General features: G+C 42.2%; 1 long non-coding RNA gene across 1 annotated transcript in view; it reads right to left on the reverse strand.

Moving 5' to 3' along the window:
• Nucleotides 1-257: 257 nt before the first annotated feature.
• The window catches only part of LOC141728520 (uncharacterized), a 62,413-nt gene continuing 44,140 nt past the window's right edge, over nucleotides 258-18,530 (reverse strand). Inside the window, exon 4 of the long non-coding RNA XR_012579535.1 lies at nucleotides 258-2,323. This is a non-coding gene — a long non-coding RNA (uncharacterized LOC141728520). The remainder of the gene's footprint in view (nucleotides 2,324-18,530) is intronic.

An 18,530-nucleotide genomic window follows, 5' to 3' on the forward strand; every position in this document is an offset into this window, starting at 1 on the left:
AAGCATATGACTATTTTTCCTTCTCTTAACTTTAAGTTGTCTTCATTTTTTCACAGTCATCTGTAATTTCCCAGTTAGAGGTATTTGTTGGAGAAAATAGAGCAGTACAGCCTTGTAAGATATCTGATCAAGAAATGGAATTAAACTTGTCACAACTAAACAATTTAACAGAAAATAGTGAAAACTACATAAATCTTTCACTGGTTCAGTTTTATTTTGTAAGAAGAGAAGTGAATATTTTTTTTAAATACGTCTTCTGTATACAGCAACAAAAGGTTATACTTGTATTTTCTTCTTTATAAGCAAGTCCAAGCTTCTGGCTAAAGTCCAGCAGACATTTTTCTTTGTCCATTAAGGCAATCTCCTACACAGTTTACCAGGGGAGGATGAAATTCCTCAAGCTGTGTTATAAACATTCATCAATGAAATCATGTTCCTAGTAACAAGAACAGCAGACAAAATTTAAGACAGTGCTACACTGAGTGTGCTTTACAGATGGAGACTGTAGAATCAGGAGTGAGCCAGCAAAGCCTAAGACACTGTGAAAAGATTAAACGAGAGAATTTTCCATCACAGAGAGTTTTGAGGTTCATGGAAAGTAGGAAAACCTGGTTCTGTCACTCCAAATATAAGACAAAGGAATATTTAGATGCCAAAGGAAATAGTCTGAGAAAGGATCTTTTTTGCTGTGTTGAAAAGCCTTGATCCTTCCCTGTAGCAGTGCATTACAGAGACAACCTACACATAATTTAAAGCCACACCGCTTGTAATTACTTCTGGATGAACTTTTTGAGAATTCTATGAAATGTTCCTATTGTTCCTCTGTATTGCTCAAGTTCATTCCTGTTGAATAAAGTCTCTAGAGATGACAGCTGAAACGAGGGTCCTGTTGAGACCATGACACGCAATGGGCAGCATTGATTTTAACTTGGTAGTTCAGCATGGGACAGAAAACAGGCAGTGTTGACAGCAGTGCCTGCAAGCTGCTGGTCGGGGAGGCTTTTTATCAGTTCACCTTCCTGTCTTCCTTTTAAGCTGCAATTCACCCCCTCTTCTGCCAGCCTCCCTAATTAGTGCAGAGGATTTGTTTGTGTATAGCCCTAATAAATCGTAATCACCTTCAATATAGCGCTTCCCCAGGCTCTGACCTTTTGCTCTCTGACCAGGTCCATGCCAAGTTCTGGGTGGGAAGATTGGGCAAGGATTTCCTATGTACTGCCATCACCAGCAACTGGGAACCCAGACTTCCCTTCCTCATTTGGGCCTGTGCTAAAGGCTACTGCCATTAATGAATTATTTCCTTTATGAAAGCATTTCACAAAATTAGATAAGGATAAAGCCAGAAAGTGACCTTAACAAATTGCTGCAGAACTCCTAAAGCCTTTTAAAAGAAAATTAAAACTTCTCAGGGTCTTATATTTTGTGACAAAACAAAAGGCATATTGTTCCAGAAAAATAATAATTTATAGGAGACTCTGGAAAGGTTTTTTTTAAATGCTGATGGCAAGAGGCTGATGAGGTGGGATTTTCTGGACATACTGTGAGAATATCAATACCAACCTTTCTGCTGCTGCAGGCTGTAACTGGCTTTCAAAGAGTTACATTTTTTTGCAGCATTGCTCGCAGGTTTCTGGTGTGTGAGTCTAGTGAATCTGGGAGCCCCATCGGGCTGTAACTTATGCAGAAGGCTGCACTGAGTCCTGGCAAGTCCAGGCCTCTGGAATTTAGCAGTGCAAGAGAAGGAAACAGGCCAAACCATTTACCTGAACTGCTACTCCCTCAACACATTCTTCTGTGGTGTTTCTTGGCTGGCTGCTTGATCCCTCAGCTCTAGGACTGAAAAAACCCTAGTGCTTGAAGTTATATTTCTCACAGTCCTTTACATAATGTATGTAGCAAAAATACCCTAGAATACTATGAAAGTTCCATTTCCCAAAACAGAAAAATCCTGAGAACTAATTGTCTTTTCCTAAAATCATTATTTATTTTTAGTTAATAGTCAAGAGTAGCAGATTGGTGCTCATGAATTAAGATTCAAATATATGAAAATCAGAAGCACATCGTTAGATATTTAGGTTTCCAATTTTGTTTTGAGTAGGATATTGCAAAATTAAAACTTTGAATAGGTTGACTTTTAAAACATTCATAATTAGAGAAAGGTTTCTAGACTGATACTACCAATCTAAACTTACAAATTTATCCTGGTCTGTCCACAGGATAACCACATACATAAGCACATACAATTCTTTCTTCATTGTGGATGATTTGGTCAAAATCTCATCAACTGCATCCTCTCCTCTCCAGGGGATGTCTGTTCATATGGCTGTTTAAAGCAGATACACAACTGGTGTGAAATTGAGGTCCTACAGAAACAGAGAAGCTTAGCACAGGAAAAGAATCCAGCATACAGTTATCAAAGTATTATAGAGCTTACTTAATTTGTGTTTCCATATTTTACATATGTAGATGACTACAATCTTTGCTACAGAGAGTAGAAAGGTTTCTGTATTTGTCACGAGAAAACAGTGTGGGTTAGATGGAAATGAAAGTCATTCAGGTCAGACAATGGGAAAAAGCAGGGCAGAATTCCTGGAAATGATGAAATTAATAGTTTTGTAAATTGTGGAGTATTTCAGATTCAAAGTGTATGGAATTGTTGCATATTTGTAATTCTTTTGGTGACTGTCACAAACATGGAAGGTTGCTTCCAACAGGAGTAGTGTTTAGCATGAATATTTCTTAGCTGTATGGTAGCTACATAGAACAGCACGTTCCAGCAGGGTAGCGCTCTCAGCACAGTGGTTGTGTGCACAGCATGCTGCTGTACCCATTCCACACGCCATACAAGCACCACTCAGCAAGGAGAGACAGGAATTTAGAAGTAGTTTTGCCCTATGGATTTGTGGGCTCTTTCTGTTTGTGTTGATGAGACAAACTAAAGCAAGGATTCCTACAACTGTTCAAGCAATGATTGCCACTGGTAGCTTTTGCTATACCACAGACTTACGTCAAGATAGTCTCACATACATAAAATTGAAGTTCTTTGTTGTCCTTATCCATAAAGTAGATAGTGCTTCCAAATGTCCTGTGTGCAAATGACCCTAATATGTCATAACATTTGAGTCAGAGTTCCCTATTTCATGGTGCTATTGGATGTTGCAGAGTCCTTAGATTCATGTCCCACTGAAAAGAGTCCTTTCAGTGCCTTCAGCAAGCCTTGGATCCCACCTTGGCTTGCTTCGCACATTGTTTTGGGAAGTCATTTACTCTCCTAGACTTCACCCTCTCTTCATTCTGGAAAGCTTATTAATTTATAAGCCTTTAGGATCTCAGCCATTGTCTTAGTTAGAATTTGGAGTTTTTTGTTTGTTTGTTTTAGATCTTGGCATTGGAATATGAGTTGTTCGTAGACTAAGATGACCCTCATATTTATAGGCCTCTGGAGAAAATAGAATCACAAGTCTTCAATAAAATCTAATTGGCATTTTAAGTAACTCACAGATATGAGAGTTTAACTAAAAAAAGAAAATACCCTGGTGTCCCACCCCACAGGGTCTTATCATGGTCAGCTTGGCTTCTGTACTACAAAAACATCCTCAGTTCTCCAAATATGCCAATAAACTTCCCCTGAGAGGCAGACTTCAGCAAATAAAGCCCTCCCTTCCTGCTACAGGACCAACATTTTCTTGATAGACTTCAGATGAAAGAGTCAAAAATTTCTCCAGTGACCTAACAGGCTGCCAGAGGAGCTTAAACTGCTGTAAGTATGGGAAAACAGAGCAGTTTAAACCAGAAAAATAGGATTTGGGACAAGGTGATGTCACAGCCCAGCATCCAACAGGAAAACATTCAAACTCTGGAATCCTTCTAGCAGCCAAGCAGTTCTGTGCTAACATGGATGTCACAGGGGAGTTTTTCAATAGACTTGTTATACTGAGCCAAACTGTGATCTTCAGAGGGTTATGGGAGAAGTGGAATATGCACATCTGGGAACCAAACCAAACCTGCTCTGATACTCTAATTGCACAAGGCTTTCACTTGCTATCACCTATAAAGGAGCTTGTACCGTGTTTTAATTATTTGTAAAAGTTCACACCGATTCTCCAGACAATTGAATTATACATGGACATATACAGAATAAAAGGCTTCATTGATGGATATCAGATGATAACATCAATAGCCAGAATAAAACAAGAAAAAAACACTGTGTCCCTATAGTAACATTTTTCTTTGAATAAAAGTAAGCTAGAGAAAATAGTATGTTACTAGCCCCTCTTTCTGAGTTGGTAAAAAGGTGATTGAATACATCCAGAGTGTAATGATGTTCAGATGGGATACTGGGAAACAAAACTGGTCAGGAATGAGCAATTAGTGTGAAGGAAGGAAACATAAAAATGAGGTTAGAAACATAAAGAACATTTTTTAAACAGCATTTGTTTTCTCTTAAAAAATAATCTTGCAAGAAAGATATTTTCTTTTCTAAAGCAATTTCTTTGGAACTGGCTAATAAAGCAATAGGTCAGTCTAAGAACAGCAGAGTAAGTTTCCAACAAAGGTGTAAAAGCAAATGCATAACTGCTGTTAGATGCTAAAAAATATAAATACTTTACAATAACAGCAAACTAATTAATGCTTTATGGGAAGGAGAGCTCTGGGGGCCCTCTCAAGACTCAGAGAACTTCTGAGGTAGAACTATGCTGTGCTCAGCAATCTCTTCTTTCCCCTCATATGCTGTGCTGGCCATGATGCAAGTGCCATTCTGCCATCACTTCTTGTTCATAAATCATCAAAAATTATTTTAAAATAGCATTAATTTCTTCTTTGGTTTAAAACTGCAGATATGTTTGCTACTTGTTTCTAGAGAAGGTGATTTGAGGAATAAGTGAGCATATGACCTATGGCATTTGGCTTTCAAATGTATGTCCTTTTAGTCAGTCTTTGAATGTCCTAATCAACCTAAGTCTTTATCTAATTCTATGAAAATTTCTAATTCTAAATAAAATCCAAGGGATGTCTGTACAACTTACCAATGGTCAGTACATTTACAAAGATGCTGAATGATGGAAGACCTCAGGATGTGTGTTACTCTGCATTGGTTAGTAGGCCTGTACTCTGTATCCCTGGACTTGCTGAATCTGGGTGTACCCAAACCAAGGCACTGCACCATCGTGTGGTCGCCTACTTCAGCCTAAGGCTGACTTAGTACTCAGGTCTGGACCACAGCCCAGGCAGGCAGCATTTGCCTGGAAACCCAGAATATCTGAGTCAGTTCCAGCCTCCAGGCAAATCTGGGTGCCTCATACATTGTGCAAAAATGCTCAGTTAGCAGAATGTAGTGGTAGCTTATTTAGGTGACAATTTTTAGCAGAAGTCTTTCTAACTTGCTGCTTTGCAGGGGAGGAGGGTCTGGTGTTGACAGATGGAAAATAATCCAACAAATTCAGAACAAAAAAATATAATGCATGGTTTCTTCTGGTGCTGGCTTTTACAAACCAGAGCCAAACACTGCCACAGTGATGAGAAATATGGGTCAGGAAAATACATCTAGAGTTGGATATTTGAGGGCTAGCTGGAGCCTGAATGTGCTCCATGTTACTGTGTAAGCACTGGGGAGCTCATGCTCAATGGAGGGCAGTGGCAGAGCTCCATAAATCTGTCTCTAAAGGCTGTGCTGGGATACAGCTGCCTGGGCTTGTGGCAAGGTCTTCCTTGCAGAAATCATGAAGACTTCTTGCAGTCTAGGTTTTTTTTACTAACCGCACAATTTCTCTTCCAGTCATGCAGAAAAATTTCAGTTTCTTAATCTGTATTTAGCAAACCAGGGGAGGATCAGACCCCAGATGGGCTGAGGCACCCACCTGCCACTTCAGCTACCTGAATTCAGCCCTCAAATCTCCAAGTAGCTTTTCCAACATACCTGCCTAGGGAGGCAATGGAGCTGTCTGACTGCCAAATTACTGCCTCTCAGCATGTCATAACCACTGACGTGTGGATATGTCCATGCTGTTACCTGTTTAAGCTCTTCTTAAACAAGCTATTAGCAGATCTACATTGCCTGCAGGTCTGCTTCTCTAGGCATTTTCTGTTCATGCTCTCACAGGGTCTGACACACAGTGTTCCTGGCAGAGGTGTTTCCTCATGATTCATCTAACAAGTGAAACCTGTGTAAAACATGAGAATCTGCCCCCCACCTTTCCCAAAAGGCACATTCAGTATATATAGAATAAATAATAACACTACCCTCTTCTCATGAAAAGAGTCTGACATGGTTTTAGGACCTCTGATGAGGACAAGGCCCATACTGATGGGTATTGAGAGGTAAATCATGCAGCCAACAGAGTTGTCTCACGTGCCCCAGAGTTTTGCTCTGTCTCCTAGCACATTTCACTGGCTTCACAATCAGCATTTCAGCTTCCAGAAGACCCAAGGACTCCATACACAGTGTCTGACAAGGTATCCAGGTACTGAATGGGAGCAATGGATCCCCTGTGCTGTTAGTGCAGGACATGAGAGATTATGTGTCCCCTGCTGGGGGCACACAGAGCACCACCCCTGACAGCCTGAGTTAGAAATCTGAAATGCGTGCTTTGCAAGAAACTGATTTTCCTCCTGGAACATTGGAATAAAGACCTCCTTAGCAAAGAATTGTGTTTAATGTAGGTGCATTGCTCAGGCTCTGGTGCATACACCATAATAAGGTAATGCAGCTTTTTGTGTGTACATGAGTGTGACAGTGAGACAGAATATCCATCCTGAACTAGGTAAAGTGTCTAGGAGAGGTGAAGGGTCTGTGGAGCTAAAGCTGAAGGAGAGGCCGCATTCCAGAGACAGCAAGGAGACAGAGAAAGAAAAACAGAAAAACCACGAGGTCAATCTGCCCCCGACTTAGGAATTCCTTCGATAAAGAAGAATTAGTGCTAAATGTCATGTGGAATGAATATGTATGAACTTAATTTGAAACTGTATGCATATGCATTTGGAAGGGGGGATAAAAAGGGGACTTGGAGTCTCCAGGGGCACGCATGCCCTTTTGGGGAGTCTTGCGTCCGGCGCGCGTCGTAATAAAGCATACCGGGCTTTACAACTTTTACAAGTTGTGAGGTTTCTTCTTTTCTCCGCAAAACATTTTGGCGAGCCAGCCAGGAGTTCTCTGTCCCCGCGGGGGCAGGGGGGATAGACGGACCTCCAAGGCGTGCCCCAGGATTTTTTCCTGGTGGGGCTCCGCTTGTCTCAACTTGCCACCTGCGAGGACAGACAACGACCCGCTGGCCTGCGGAGGAGAATACGGTATGTATGGGGCCCCAGGGGTGGAAGAACAAGGAAAGAACAAGGGAATTAACGACCCAGAGACGTCTGGGATCAGCCGATAGAGCGGCTGTATTAGAGACGGGGTTCGTTCCATCGTCCTGATAGAGCAGGACTGCCAGTGGCTCTGGGGTAAGCTAGCTGCAGCTGATAGAGCGGCTGTATTAGAGACGGGGTTCGTCGCCTCGTCGTCCTGATAGAGCAGGACTGCCAGCGGCTCCGGGGGTAAGCCGGGTGAACCCGTGTATGCGTGTATTAGAATTCAGATTCTGATAGGGCAGAGCTGAATTCGTGTATGTTTCTTCTGTTTGTGCGTGTGTGAGTGGTGTCCGGACACTGTGTGTGGTCAGTGCACTGTGTTTGTGATCGTGCAGGTGATATGTGTATGGTGTATAAAAGAGAGTAAATCTACAGTGCCCTACAGTGCGGGGATGGGTCAGTACTCCCCGTGTTTGAAGCAGCCGAGTGAGGCCAGAGGCGCCGGCTGCAGCAAGCTGCGGGGGCAGGGAGAGAAGTGCCCTGCGGAGAAGCGAGTGGAGGAATGTCAGTGATGGTATTTATCGTGTTTGAATGTAGTGATTTGTGTAGATTTGGTACATTTTAACCGTGAGTATGAGCTCAGAGAGTTCCTTTGCCTTGGATGTTTGGACTTGATCTCTAGACTGTGTGCTGTTATTTTGATTGTGTCCAGGAAAAATTGATTTGAGTAAATGCCGAATTATGGTGTGCTGTGTTGTGTTGAGAAAAGTGAGCACTTTGAGAAATATGCCCTTCCCCAGTGATTTTGTGTGGTGATTTTCTTCCGCTGCATTGTGGTAATTTGATTCTCAGACTGTATAGTGGTGTTTGTGGAGATTTTAAGATTTTGTTGCAACAAGAGTAGCATTTTACATAGGAGAGCTATAGTACGGTGATTTATGTTTAACTTCGATAAAGTGAGTTAAAGGAATTCCAAGAATTCTCCCCCTCACAGCAATTCAAGCCTTGGCTCTAGTGAATTTGAGATAAGGCGGGGGGGGGGGTGCGTGTGTCTGTGTCTGCAGGTATATCAGAGTTTTGGCTGTGACTAGCACAGCCCTTTTGCAAAGCAGCAAAACAAGTGTAAGTAGACACAGTGCTTAATTAGATTGTGCAAGAAGAGAACTAGAAAAGACTGATATTTTGTAAAACAGAGTATATATAGAAGGGATGAATGAGATGAATTAGTTAATGAGACTTATGAGATTTATGAGACTTCGGTTGGTACTGCAGTAAGTCTTTACTGGAAACAATCCGCTGAAAGGATTTAAAGTTCTCTGTAATAAACAGAATAGCCAGCCTTTGCGGGCAATTTTGGGGAGCCTTTGGTACATCAAGAGGCCAGTAGGCTGTGTGAGGTGACAGTGGCTGCGCCCTGGGCACAGGGACAGCTCTGGCTGCCCTGTCTCCCCAGGGAACACGGGAATGGCCTGTGAGCAAAAGCTGGATGTGCAGGTATTATTGCAGTGCGGTGTTTATGAGAAACACTGGTATTGCTGTTTTGCTGTTCCAATAAGTGTCAGGGTACACGCCCCGAGTGTAAATTAAAGGTTTCTGGTCAAGCGGATTCAGAACCTAAGGTCTTAGAGCTTGTGTGTTGGAATCACATCTGATACCTGCCACCTGGAGCTGTGTGTATAGGAGGAAAACTGAGAAACTACTGTGAAGGTCTGTAAAAAGGTTTGAATGGAAGCGGGATAGGGCAAGGAGAAATAAATAATAAGAACTGACCAGAGCAAACAGGTTCCTAAATTAGCCCCTTTTGGGAGGGGCTCATTGGGAGGAGGTTGCCAGTAAGAGCAGCTCAGAAAATAAAAAGATTTATAGTGCTTCATTGCTGTTAGTACTGTTTTATAATAGGAAGATAAATGGGATAGTTTTTGTATGCTGAAATGTCTTTTGTTTTAAGAAATCACCCAGAATGACAAAGAGACTGTGAGATCAGACTGCTCTCTGGTCTTGGCCCCTGAAAAGGAAAACAAGGCAAAGAGAAAGCAAATCAAACATGTTGTTCAGCATGCAGCATAAGATAGCAACGTATGAAATCAGGCAAGGATTATCACGCTGAAATGCGAAGCAATCACAGTTCACAAAATGAGTACGTATGATTTGTAAAGGCTTCCTCCCAAGGTAAGGGAGGAGGGGTAAAGGTAACCTTCCCAAAAGGGAAGAATTTTTGTCAGCACAAGGGTCATGTGTTCAGTTTTAAATAAAGCTTTAGTACCTGTGGAGAATGTTTATGTTGTAGTGTGGGGAATGAACAACTGGCCAGTCTGAAAAGGCATACTTTTGCAAACCTTTAAAGTAACATGTGTACTATGTGTACCTAAAAGCTTTTGTACAATTCGCTCAATTTGCTAAATATTCTCAAATGAGAAAGGTTACTCTGGAGGCAAATAATATAAAGATGTTAGGCTTAATATTAACAGACACTGAAATTAAGAAAGACATTAGTAAGGAGATATTAGAATAAGTAAATAAGTGTTTTCAAGGGTATGGGCCTCTGCTGCACCAGGGAGAGTGAAAGATGCTCCCCCATGGGATGCTCCCCCATCAAGCTTAATGAAAGAACACAACCAGTGAGAACTGAGTAGTACCCTCAAAAGGAAGGTAAGGAAGGAATCAGTCCAATAACTGGTAGTACTGGATTAAGGGCTGTCAATAAGATAACACAGAATTTGTACCCTGTGGTAGCAAATCCATAGACCTTACTAACTTGTTTAACACCTGAGCTAACCTGGTTCACTGTTTTAGGCCTAAGAGATGCCTTCTTTTGCCTCCCTATCCATGAAGCCAGCCAGAACATTTTTGCATTCAAACACAAGCTCACACAGTCCATGTGCCTGAAGGCTTCAAAATTCTCCACTCCGATTGGAGAACAGCTTGCAAGGACCCAGAGTCCCAGGAAGCTCCACAAGAGGAAAGGAGGCTGTTGCAGTACATAGATGATCTTCTAGTAGCCACTCGGACGAGGGAAGCAAGAGAAGCCTGGACGGTAAGCCTTTTGAATTTCCTAGGACTCCAAGGATGCAGAGTCTCAAAGAAAAAGGCACAGGTAGTGAAACAGAAGGTAATCTACCTGGAGTAAGAAGTGAGTGCTGAGCAGCAGACTTTAAGGCAGGGAAGCCCTATGCCAAACCCTGAACCCCAGACAACGAAAGAACTCCAAACCTTCTTAGGCATGGCAGTGTAGTGCCAGCTGTGGGTTCATAATTGTGGACTGTTCTCCAGACCCCTCTATGCTCTTATTGCCAATGGGAACTGAGATCTCCAGTGGACAAGAGACACCACACGGGCCTTTCGCCAGCTAGAGAGTCCCCTCATGTCAGCTCCAGCTTTGAAACTTCCAGATGTAAGTAAAGCATTCTTTCTATTTTTCCATGCAAGGAATTGCTCTGGGAATATTGGCTCAAGACTTGGGTCCATACCGGAGGGCAGTTGCTTACTCTCTAAGCAACTAGATGCAACAGCCAAAGGATGGCCAGGTTGCCTCAGAGCTGTAGCAGCAGTTGTGCTGAACATTCAAGAGGCACACAAGTTTATCCTGGGACAAAAATGACTGTGCTAGTGTCCCACACAGTGTCTGTAGTACTGGAAGTAAAGGGTGGCCACTGGCTTTTCACCAGAGAGGTTTCTGAAATACCAGGCCATCATGGTAGAGCAAGATGATGGAGAGATAGTGGTGACTAATATTGTCAACCCAGCTTCTTTTCTCAGTGGAATCAAGGAGAAGCAGTACACCATGATTGCCTAGAGACCACTGAAGCTACCCTACTCCAGCCGCCCAGACTTAAAGGACACTCCTCCGGATGATGCAGAGACCTGGTTCACTGACAAGAAAGCGACATTGCAAAGTTCACAGTGACTACCTGCAGAGTGTGGACCCTTACCAACAGGTACCTCTGCACAGGATGCTGAGATAAATGCATGGACCCATGCCTTAGAAACAGCAAAAGGCATTCAGAGTTGTGCATGCACATGGAGCCATCTGGAAGGAGAGGGGACTGCTGACCTCACAGGGAAAGAAGAGACAATCCAGCTGCTGGAAGCAGTTCGGCTACCTGAAAAAGCATATTAAGGCACACCAGAGAGTGAGCTTAAAATTGGAGAAAAGAAATGAGCTGGCGGATGGAGAGGCAAAGAAAGCAGCAAAGGGTGAGGTACAGATTTTCCTCGAAGGTAAGCCATAATACAATAATACTAATCAAAAGAGACATACAACTGCAAGGGGTGGGCTACCATTGAAAGAGAGCTAGTAATCCCCTCCCATTTTCGTGGTTACTAGTGAAGGAAGGGCACTAGAAAACACACTAGGGCCTAATTACTTAAAGCCTTTTATAGAGTGTGGCTCCTTTCTCAAAATGACCGAGGCTGCGAGTGATACAGAGTGCACTGGAATGAAGTGTTGACTTTGAAGTAGTAATCCCCACAGGCTTTCTAGAACACACATCTGATTGAAAGGACTGTTGTATCATTGTCAGGAATCTATATGCCACTATCACTCAGGTGAGCTGATAATGTGATCCTTGCCTCCAGACTAACCTCAAAATACCCCCGGGCCAAAACTTGGTCAGACTGGGAGAGGCCATGGGCCTGTATAGCAGTGGCAAATCAACTTTTCAGAACTCCCAAGGAAAGGGGGGTATCAGTATTTACTGGTATTAATAGATACATTTTCAGGGTGGCCAGAAACATTCCCCACCAGAACTGTCAAAGCTCAAGAGGTGACCAGATCATTTTTACAAGAGATAATACCACGCTTCAGAGTTCCAGCCACAATATCCTCAGATAAAGAATCACCTTTCATTTCCAAAATAGTGCAACAGATTAGAAGCCATCTGGGCATAGATTAAGGACTTCACACCCCATACCGCCCCCAATCAAGCGGCCAGGGGGAGAGAATGAATCATTTGATTAAGCAGCAAATCATAAGACTGGGGCAAGAAGCTCTTCTACTAGCACTATTGCAAATTCAAACTAAACCTTTTGAGCTAAAGGAATGCTGAATCCTTTTGGAATGCCTTATAGAAGACCATAGAATACAAGGGGAATGTCCAGAATGTCCACTTACATGGTGGCATTAAGCAAACAGCTCAGAGTAATTGAGAAACTTGTGGCTGGAACTCGGAGCAGGGAGTTGGATAGCCTGGGGTTGATGTATATGTTAAGTCTCTTACAGAGAAGACTTCGGAACCACAGTGGGAGAGACCACTGCAAGTACCTCTCACCACCTTCACTGCAATCAAAATCAAGGAGCAGAATGCCTGGATCCATCACTCTCGGGTGAAGAAGGCCCAGAAGCCCCTTCAGGAGTGACACCAGGAGACAATGAACTGAGACTAAAACTTATTCGGGCAAAATGAGTATATTGCGGTCGGGAGTAGCTCATACTTTAGTGTACAGAATTGTTTTGTATGGAATTATAACTGAAGTTTTAGAACTAGAGAGTACCTCTACCCAAAGCAATGCTGAATGGCCTTGGTCCCTGGCATTTAATCAGTATACTGGATCCATAGGAAAACCTTCTGAGATAAAGAAGGTTTATATTAAACATATCTACTGTAGTAATCCACGAGAATCAAGTATGTGAGGAGTAAGAATAGCAAGAACAGGAGCTGTGAACACTTCAAGGAATCTGAAGCGAAGAAATCAAAGTAAAGTGCTTAGTCATCAAAAGGATGGCTTATGAGAGACCAGATGTAATTAGTGTCTGAACCTCCCCTGGTGTATATGAACACCAGGAAGTCTGTGATAACCTAAGTGAATCAGACAGTTGGTGTAATTTCACCCTGATACAGCCTGTAGGCAATGAATTTAGGCTCTTCTCTCAAGATTTCCCCTCCATTATCTTCTGCCCTGAACACAGTCCACAGCTTGATCTTAGCTAAGGGCAAGGTGGGTGACCAGGAGAGACATTCCTGCTTGCCACACATCTGGGAAATCAGGTGCTTTGGAGGGAGAGAGAGAAGTTAGATTCCCTGAAGTCTCTACATTTCAGAACAAACATCTGTCTCAAGTATGACCTAAACCTCTGTCAGATACACTTGTGAAGTATGTCTGAATTTGTAGTAGGAGCCCAGCACATCCCTCTGGCAGGGAGGGATGATCATGGACAGAAAGCAGTTCCTGTTCCCCATAACAAACATCTAACTGGCATATTAGGGACAAGATTAGGAGTTTTAAATAGAATTGATTCAGAAATACTGATGAATAAACTGGCTGCTGCAGCAGGTAGCCTAACAAAATTGAAGCAGCCTTTATAGTAATCTCTACTGGCATTAGGAACTAGCCAGTGACAGATTTCAAAAGTACTGCCAAAGTAAAGAAGAATGAACAGGCCGGGGACCAAGACCACAAATTGATAGTAGAAGCACTTAGTATAGTTCAAGATAATGTGTCTTTAGCTTTCAGTTGTATACAAGCACAGTTATGGATACAAGCAACAGCAGCTCTGATCATATAGGAAAGGGGTGAAGGTAATTTTCCAGCTGAAATTCAGAAAATTGAATGGGATAATGCAATTGATTTTGAAAGGAAGTTTTAATCCTGGTGGATTATGGTGAATTTCACCTATGATCCTATTTCTAATGTGGCCACTGCCTTTGTGCTTACCATATGTAATGCCACTGTTTATGTTATCCATCCCATCATTGCCCTAAGATTAAACCATGAAGAAACAACACTCTATCCTTCAGAACATAGAGTGTGGGCACAAAAAGATGAATGAAAAGTGGCAGGTAGTAAACTTAGAATCCTGCATTACTAGAGAACAAATGGGATTCATTTGTGAAAGCAATACTGCTAATGCCCAGGATGTGTTTGGACACTGAACAGAGTATTTGTTACTTTGAAATTCATCCAGTCACTGACCAGAAAACTGTGCTCGTATATACTGGAAAAGGGTGTATGTTTGAGAACTGCTTGTGCTGCTGTACAAATTAATAGCAATGATGTTATTCTGTCTAGTAGAAACCATTCTAATCTCTGTATTTGTATTTGTAATTTTGTTAAGATTATTTGGTGTGATTTTTCGTATTTGGTACCAGTAACATCCCACCAGCTGATTACAGCCAATTACACAATGTATCACAGACTACCACCTACCCCTATCGGGGTGAACCTTACATTAGTAAAACAATTAATTAAGCACCAAGACCTATTAGAAGTCTTGAAAGAAATCCGAGAAAGTGGAAAGAAAACCTTAATTACTGTCCAACATGGTACAAAAGAAATAACCAGAGTTCTACAAAGAATAAAATACGGATAATCACTGGTGAGATGTGATCTTTGGGTGATCACCAACTGCAAATGGAACCTTTGATAAGTTGTGCCACCCTATTCTAGTTTTACTAATATTAGTTGGGATAAGCTTAGGATTATCTATTACATTGTTAATTTGGAACTGGAGAATGCTACAATGAATAGCTGTACTAACCTCTTTGTCAAATGTACATGGTAAAGCGCTAAAAGACACTTATTGTCGTGGAAATTTTCCTTAAGTAAAAGAATTTACTTATTTCCTAGGAAAGGGGGGAATGAGACAGAATATCCATCCTGAACTAGGTAAAGTGTCTAGGAGAGGTGAAGGGTCTGTGGAGCTAAAGCTGAAGGAGAGGCCGCGTTCCAGAGACAGCAAGGAGACAGAGAAAGAAAAACAGAAAAACCACGAGGTCAATCTGCCCCCGACTTAGGAATTCCTTCGATAAAGAAGAATTAGTGCTAAATGTCATGTGGAATGAATATGTATGAACTTAATTTGAAACTGTATGCATATGCATTTGGAAGGGGGGATAAAAAGGGGACTTGGAGTCTCCAGGGGCACGCATGCCCTTTTGGGGAGTCTTGCGTCCGGCGCGCATCGTAATAAAGCATACCGGGCTTTACAACTTTTACAAGTTGTGAGGTTTCTTCTTTTCTCCGCAAAACAACAGTTCCCTCAGTGCACAGTGGCCAGCCTTAAAAAAGGCCGGTAGCAATTCCTTTAACCCAGGTGAAGTTAGAGAAGTGTTAATAGAAAATTTCCCCACAGCGATTTTTTTCCCTGGGCAGCAACAGACAGAGGTAGCATATCACAAATTTTCTTTCTTGAAAGAAAATATTCCTTCTTTTCCAAATCGAAATCAGGAATTTCTTTCCCCCTCCTTTATCTTCTTTAGGAACAGGCTTATGCAAAGAAGTTTGTGAAATATTTGGATTTTGGAGGCTGGGTCAGGCCCATAATGGGCCTCTTGAGAGGAGTTTCTCTTAAGCATCTCATAAAAATCTTGTCAAGTTTTTGGTATGTGGGTGAGTTTCCTGTCTCAGCTGAGTTCGTTTCTTTCCCCTTGTCCATTCCGGTTTCCAGCATATTTCCTAAAAAGATGCTGTTTGCTTTATTTTTTGAATGTTCTGCATCATGTGTGACATGAGTGTGCACAGCACTCAGGAGTAAACTACAAATGAGATGCTCTCAGGTTTCTGCAAATACTGAGGGCATTCACACCTGGAGGATATTTTTCACGCTGAAGACAGATGCGTGTTTCTGGAAAGATTGGCCATTCATATTTTCCAAGCTGCTGATAATAGTTTAACCAGTGTTTACTAAGCCACTGGCCCACAAACTATTTGTAGGTTAGTACATGTACTGTGCATACAGTCTTAGGGCCAGCTGGATGGAGGGAGCCCTGGCCTGGCCCATGGGTGTTATATGACTTGACGTGTTTGTGATGTTGGGTTAACCTTCAAAGAAACTGGACTAAAATCTTGGAATTGTTTTCATTACAGCCTTCACCTGGACTGACATCACAGTCACACGTAATAAACAAGAGCCTCACCCACTAAACCCTTTCAGGCTTTATGTTTTAATGAAGTTTTGAGTTTATGCACTACTTTTGGTGAAAATCTACTTTGAAAAAATTACACTATAAGTGCCTTTATGTTTGTGGGTTTCCCCTTCCCTTGTTCATATTTTATTTTGTTCTGTTTTCTTTACTAATTTTGCCAAAACTAACTTAAGCAGACTTTGGTTTGCTTTACTCCCAGGTTTCTACTTCTAACACAAATTTTAAAGGTTTTTAAATTTGGACTCAATAATAAATGTCTCAAGTTTTCAGAGCCAGAATAATTTGCTTTAGTGAGATGGTGTATTGCACCTGTATCAGCTTAGTGGCCCAAAACATCTGTCAGGAATTTTTCATTAGAGTTTTTTAATTTTATTTTCATTCAGACAGCAGAATGAGAGCCTAGCCAAGAACTTAAAAGACCAATTATGCTTTATATAGTTTTACTAATAATACTGAGAAGAAATGGACTGCATAAAGGACTTGCTTGCTGTGCACTTGGCCAGTATGAGCACTCAACCCTTATTACCAAAATCCTTCGTATTTGTGATGAACAAAGAAATTGAGTGTCAGAAGTTTTATCTGAATCAGGCATGGTTTCAAACAATGACCTGAAGAAAAATGTGGCACTTTATTAAAGCTGTAGATCTGGCTCATATGTCTGGGAATCATAATTTACTAGCATTTTAAATCACAGACATATTTGGTAATACATGCTGATATCCTTATGTACTCTGAAGATGAACCCTGTGCAGTATTTTGGGTGCTCAGAGTCAGAGATGTCCTGCTCACCACACTTGGTATTTCTGTTCATGACCTAAGCAATGTTTCATGTAGGCAAAACTTGTGGTTTCTCCTGTTGCTGCCATTTTAGCTGGGATGAGTCCCTTTAATACACAAATTAAGTGAAATCAGTTTAATTACATTTTATTTGCCCAGTCTGACTGAGCCTAATTAAATGATTTGACATGTAGGCAGGGTTGTTCATTCTGAACCTCTTATTTCTCCCCACATGCTGCTCTGCCAAATCTTTTACTTGTATTGGGAGGGCAAAACCAGACAACAGAGACTGCAAAGGTGAGAAAACCTAATGAACAGGGTCTGCATTTGACAACTTAAATGAGATGACGGCAGTGAACACCTAAATTACCTTCTGAGGCCTGTTAAAGGCATGTCTGAAGCTGGGGCATTTGCAGGGAAGATGCAGATCTATAAAATTGCTCACAGCCAGTCAGAGTCAGGCTTCTGGCACACAGTGAAGCAATTCATTCATCCTGACCATGAGCAAAGCAAGCACATGTCTCCCTGATGGAGTAACATAGCGACAGGCACAGCTTGCTGCTAAAGCTGCAAATACCTTGGTCTCTGATGGGAGGCTATGTCACTCCTATCTTTAAGCCACCCCATGGGAAGGTCATGAATGTTGTGTGTGTCAGCCCTGGTTAGTTTCTTTTCTCCAGACCTCCAAGGCGCTATTTTCTGGCACTAGGACCCCAAAGAGACCAGGGAAATGGATATGCTTCAGCCTATCCTTTGGGTAGTACTTTCCAAAGAGCTGCTTGAGGAGTATCTAAGTAATTATGCTGTGATTGGTAGGTATTGGATGATCAGCTGAAGCCAATTGGGCACCAGAGCCCAGCTCTGGTGACTGCTGAGTATTGAACATATTTTCACGCTAAATAGCTTTATTCTGTTGATGTAAATTTGTTTCTAAAGACAAGGGACAGATCTGAGGTGAGGTAGTTACAGTTTCATGCGTGGACACAGATACTCTTCTAAAACTTCCAGTGTAAGAGGTGGAACAGCAGCTAGAGTTTGCATCCAAAGCCCCCATCCTATTTTATGGGACGAAAAGTGAGAGAAGCAGGTGATGACCAGAGCTGAATGAGAAATCACTCATGCCAGACCCATGCCTGTTCCCAGGCAGCTTAGCATCCATTTGGGCTGGACACAGCCCTGTATTCATTCAGGAGAGGTAAGAGGGCTGAGGCACACAGTAGGAGCCAGCCATATCTCCACAGCCACTCTGCCAGCATGTAAACCCTCTCCAAACAGCCTGCTGAGACTCCACCCGCACTTCTTTTTCTCATTCCAGAGCCCATGAATTGCCTCACCCACTGCCTCTTGGTTCAGCCATCTGTAGTGTCTGGTGGAGGAAGGCTCAGAGTGCTCCTTCAGCTGCTTAGCCCCTTCTGATTTCACCTGTGCCTCCAGTGCACTGTTCAGCAGTGTCTCCCTGCTTTTTGGGTATCTTCAGAAGTGAGGCGGACAGAGGTGCTCTGCGAAGTGCTCCCCTTCTTGTCTTTAACTGTGAATTGACAATCATTTTTCTTCAGCCTGCCATTGTTGTGGTGGGTTTTATTTAATTTCACACCATCACAAAGTAGT

Source organism: Zonotrichia albicollis, chromosome 3, assembly GCF_047830755.1.
Source record: "Zonotrichia albicollis isolate bZonAlb1 chromosome 3, bZonAlb1.hap1, whole genome shotgun sequence".
In the NCBI taxonomy this organism is placed as follows: domain Eukaryota; kingdom Metazoa; phylum Chordata; class Aves; order Passeriformes; family Passerellidae; genus Zonotrichia; species Zonotrichia albicollis.